The sequence below is a fragment of the Delphinapterus leucas genome, chromosome 2 (assembly GCF_059928025.1).
Source record: "Delphinapterus leucas isolate spDelLeu-1000000601 "Yukka" chromosome 2, BTC_Dleu_Yukka2, whole genome shotgun sequence".
Taxonomy (NCBI): domain Eukaryota; kingdom Metazoa; phylum Chordata; class Mammalia; order Artiodactyla; family Monodontidae; genus Delphinapterus; species Delphinapterus leucas.
In genome coordinates, this window is record NC_143130.1 from 158343161 (window position 1) to 158348549 (window position 5389).

Consider the following 5389-nt stretch of genomic DNA (forward strand, 5'->3'; position numbering starts at 1 on the left):
GACCCGACACAGCCGAAAACAAAAATATAATTTGCTTAAGAGGGACCTCAATGGTTATGTGGACTCTCCCTCCCCCTCAGCCCTCCACCTCCACAGATCCCCCACAAGTTCTCTAGCAAGAAGAATCTTCTTCAGACCGTAAAGGCTGGTGCAAACAAGTAAGAAAATGCAGTCCTCCTAAAAGGTGGGGAAATGGTAATAGAGTTCCTCGAAGGAGCTCAAATCTCTGGGTCTTAGATGAGTAATGTTCCAGGATGCTGAAGAAAGTTGAACTCTAAGACCTTGTTCATGCTTACCCAGAAATAATGATGGGAGTCAGAAGAGAAAACTAGTTTGGGAAAAGTGTTCTAAATTTTACATTGTCCAAAACAATTTGTCTCAAAATTGGAGCCAATATGTAAAAATTCTCATGTGTTTTATTGGACAGATAAGTTGGTATACATTTAACCATATTTAACAAAAAATATGCTGATGGCCTGGGCTCTTCAAAAGAAGTCTTACCTAAATAGTCCCAATTCCCTTTGGAGAGCATTAGCAAATTGGCACATGAGGAATATGTTGTAGATATAGCGTATCTTCATTTCCTCGAAAGAGTATAATGTAAGGTGAGCTATGAGAGCCTCTTAAGGAGATCTGCCTCTGGTTGAACTGAAACGCTCAGATGAAGCTCTCTAGTTATTCTGTATCTATTGCTGTATAACAAATTACCCCAAAATTTAGTGGCGTCAAACAGCTAACGTTTATTATCTCACGGTTTCTGCAGGTCAGGATTTAGTAGCAACTTAGTCGAGTGGTTCTGTGTCAAAGTGTCTGATGGATTAACATTACTCATCTATTGACTAGGGCTACAGTCATCTCAAGGCTTACCTAGGTCTGAAGGATCTGGTGGCCTCAGTTCCTTGACATGTGGGTGGCTTAAGTGTCCTTATGACACAACAGTAGCTTCCCCAGAGTGAGCCATGAGAGAGGGAGTGGGAGGAAGTCACAGTGCCTTTTCTGATCTAGTCTCTAAAATGAGTTGCACATTGTTAATTCCACCATATCCTATTCTTTAGAATTGAGTTACTAAATCCAGCCCAGTTGGAGAATCAAGTTCTACCTCTCACAGAGGGGAGTTTTAAAGAATTTGTAAACATTTTAAAGTCACCACATAATCCTCCTATTCTGTAAAATTTTCAGGGTCTGGCATGAATGTACAAAAGATATGCTTATCACACTTGCAAGATGGCACAAAACTAAGAAAGCTATCTCCTACAGGAAATAAAAGGCCTAGAGTTGAACATTTTCTTATCAGGTTGGAATGCTGTTATAAAACAAAAAAGAATAAAGTTAATATAATTAAAGTCGTGCTGTGAAGCTCATAAAGTATACTGTGTGAAAGCAAGATGGCACAAACTTTTTGGGAAGCAATTTAATTGGAAACTGTCTCGGGCTTAAGTTGGAAATAAGCCTACTGTTTGACTGTTCTGTGTTGTGTTGTTTAGACAACGGTTGTAAACCGGCATATTCACCAGGTCAGGGGTGGGTGGTGCATGGGACAGTGATTGTTATTTTTTAGCTCCCTTGGGAATAATATATTCATTTGTAGGCAGGAGGTTCAAGGTTGGTGTAGAAGACCTATAATTTACAAACACCAGAGACCCCATATGATCTAAGCAGAAATAATACTGTAGCATAAATTTATTATGGCATCGGCAATGTTGATATTGGTGTGACTTTCCTATTCACAAGGATGAAAATGTTTCTATTTGTTGCTCATCGAAATTGTCCTTCCATACCTCCTACCTGTCCTCAGAGCTGGGTAGTGACACCACACATGAATGTTTGAATGATTGGAATTTTTTTTTTTACCAAATATTCCAGTATTCTGGCATTAAAAACATTGAGTTTGATGTCCTCTGCATGAGAGGAATGAAAGTGAATGGAAACTGGGGGCGAGTGGGAAGGAAGGCACCTAGAGAGAATGGAATCACCAACATTAAAGAGTAACAGAGAGATTGCACAGAGGGTGGATATGCAGGAAAGAATGGATCATGGGGAAGAATGAGCCCTAGCATAACACCGTGGCTTTTGCAAAAGTGGAAGAAATAAGTGATAAGAAGAAGGACAGCTAGGGGAATCTTGAAAGGATCATGTGTCAAAAGGTTGAAGACAGAACATTAAGGTTTTATGTTGAAAAGGAAATTTGAAAAGATTTGACACTAAAAGTTGTGTGGTGAAGTAAATCTTGTTAAGTTTGCCTTCTTTTTAGTTTAACCCTTCTGAATCAGGTACTGTTATAACAATAACAGCAATAGTAACAAATCATATATTGAGCACTTATTTTGTGCCACACACTATGTTAAGTACTTTACAGACACCTAGTTCTCAGTTAATTCTCACAACAGCCCTATGTTGCAGTTATTATTAGAACTTTCATTTTATATATGAAGAAACTAAAGCTTAAAGATACACCAAGACATAGGTATACTTAATGTGTTTACCAGGAGGGAACTAGGCAAAAGCCAGGTTGAAATTGACTAGCCTGGCTCCAGGGCATATTTTGGAATAATTATAGAAGGCAAAGAGTGATCCCACTTGAGGAAGGAAAGCAAATTTTATAGTCGGTTTTGTTTTGTTCATTTATAGCATGTCATTTTTGAAAGTGGATCTTAAAGAGTAAGTTCTAGACAGACCTATGATCATGAAGAAAGTTCCATTAGATTACTTGGAAATAGTTTCTTAAACTATGAAAGCAAATAAAGATATTTTGGTCACCTGGGCCTTGTTTTGTTCATCTTTCTGGGATTGAAAGTATCCTTCGTGGATGAGGATAAATAAAAAGTCCAGGATCAATGAGCTTCAGGAAGAGAGTTGAGAATGGCTTCAAAATACAGGGAAAGGATAGGGATTGGTGATATATGGTCCAATTATTGCATCAGGGTAAATTGTCTTTAATATAATAGCACTTCAACAGAAATGGCACTTTGATTTAGATTTGGGAGAAGTTCAATGTTAACATGTTTGCACACAAACTTGACAAAGCCAAGGAATAGGGGCGTGATCACTTGGATAAATGGACGTTGAGCTCCAGGGTTACATCTCCAGCACAGTCCCTACTCCTCCCCTGAGAATGAAAATAAATCACATTTCCAGCCTCTTCCAACTCCCCATGAGCATTCTTGACTGGATTATTACATTTAATTTGTATAAAATCTTACAATATAGGTATTATCATCTTCATGTATTTTTGGGAACAGATGAAGAAATAGACACCTAGATTAAGAAAATTACGCAAGTTCACAGAACTGGTAAATGTCTGAGATAGGACTGCATCTATCCTATTGAGCCATCTTTGCTTAAATAGCTCAACTCCTATAGCCTAGAGATGGTGGATCAATACTATGACTTGAATATGGGAAGGAATTGATAATATGTCTCTCCACATATATTTTCCATTTCCAAACATACCCAGAAGACATGAGGCAGTGAGCTTCATCAGCCAAGTCAGGGCGTTCGTGGGTGACCCCCGCTGCTTTCTAGGAGTAAACATCTCATCACTTTGGAAAGGTGGTTCTCGCTGGCTCCTCGAACCACTTAAGTGAGTCTGGAAAAGCTCCCTTATTTAATAATGCCCTTGTGCTCTGAGTCTATTAATTTACTTCCCCCATCTGATCAGTTTTCTACTCTCAAGAGATTAATTTTCTTGCCTTGGCACACTAAAGGATCGAGGCTCAGAACATACAAATTGTTCTTTTCTCTTCGGCCCCAAAGGTGTGTTGTGAGGATTAATGAGATGATGCTTATAATTGCATTTTGAGCTCCTTGGTCAAAAGGCACTTTATAAAATACAAGATATTAATTCTCGTTGAGTTCCATCCATCACTTACAAGTGGCTGAACATTCTAGATGCCCTTAGGGTAGCACAATACCGCCCCCACCCCCCAATCTGACTCTGAGAGAATTTGTCTGGGTCAACACCAGGAACAAGACCAGTGCAGAGCTCAAAGAATTTCCCCCAGTTCCTGTCCTTAGTGCCTGATGTTTGCTTTGAAACTCACAAAGTGTTGTTTGGGGAGAGAGACATTCTAAGAACCTCTGAAACGCTGTACTACTTGAGTTTACCCACATTGATTTTCTTTTGCCTCTGGCTCTAATACATAGTATTCATTCTCTGACTGTTCATTAGACCCACGGTCTCATTTTTTAGTGTCAACAAAGCAATAAAGAAAACTTTCCCTTCCTTTATTCCAGACTCAAAACAAAATGCGAAAATACCTCTGGCATTAATTTTGCACAGATGAATGTTGCTACGATATTCCTGTTAGCATGTCCACATGGTTGACAACCTTTCAGATGGTATTAATGGTCTACCTGCAAGAAAGCATTTTCTGCCAGCCCTTGTGCAACTTGCCAGAACCTTTAAGCCACTCTTCCTCAGCCTAGCAGCAGTATATCATCATTACCTGTAGCTGGACCAAGAAATCGCATTTGTCGATGTTTGAATTGCTCTTTTACTTTCAGTGGTTTTAGAAACCAACTTTGTTTTGGAAATGGGGTTAGCTGAGTATATTTTAGAAGACACAGAAATATAAAAAGCAACAACCAACTACGGTCTGTTCATCTTTGGATGGTAACCTTTGTGGCACCAAATGTAATACGGTCACCTTTGGAATGGAGGCCTGGAAAAGTTCTGAGACCATGGAAGCACACCATGGAATTAACATGCTTCCTTCTGATTATTAAGAAAGAGTTGAATCGTGTTAATAATAATAGTTTAAATAAATTGGATGTTTTTTCATATCCCAGGTTCTGTATATGCTCTACCTCTTAATATCCTATACCAAGTCCTGTGGTGAATTCAGAAGTGGGGAAACTGGGACTATGTGACTTGCACAAGGTCAAGTAGCTACTAAAGTTAAAACTCAAAGCCAGGTTTGTCTCCAAAGCCCATGGTCATAGCTCCTATGCTGTACTGATTATGGTTTTAAGAAAATTAGTATAACTTCTAATGAATAGGATCTATGTTTGAACCAACAGAGTGTAAAAATGGTGTTGTAAAAGTTATTTTCTGTGCAATACAAGAGTTCTCTCTATCTTTAAGTTTTTCAACTGAAAGAATTTTTACTTCTTTGGGGTCATCAGTAAGTTTCCAGATTACTTCTTTGGGACCTTAAAGAGGGACTAATGTATTGGGAAACTATTCAAGGGTCAACTTGCTTTCTTTGTCTTATCTTCCTCTGTTCTCTTTTCCTTTTATCCTAAGTGGATTAACCCACATGTAGTCAATGTGAGCTGTTTTTGCATAAAGGTTGCAGCTATGTGTATGAACCAGTTGGGCCTCAGTAATTTCACCTCAGAGCATTCTGCTCTTCACAATATTATAATTCAACAGTGCATGTTGTCTCCA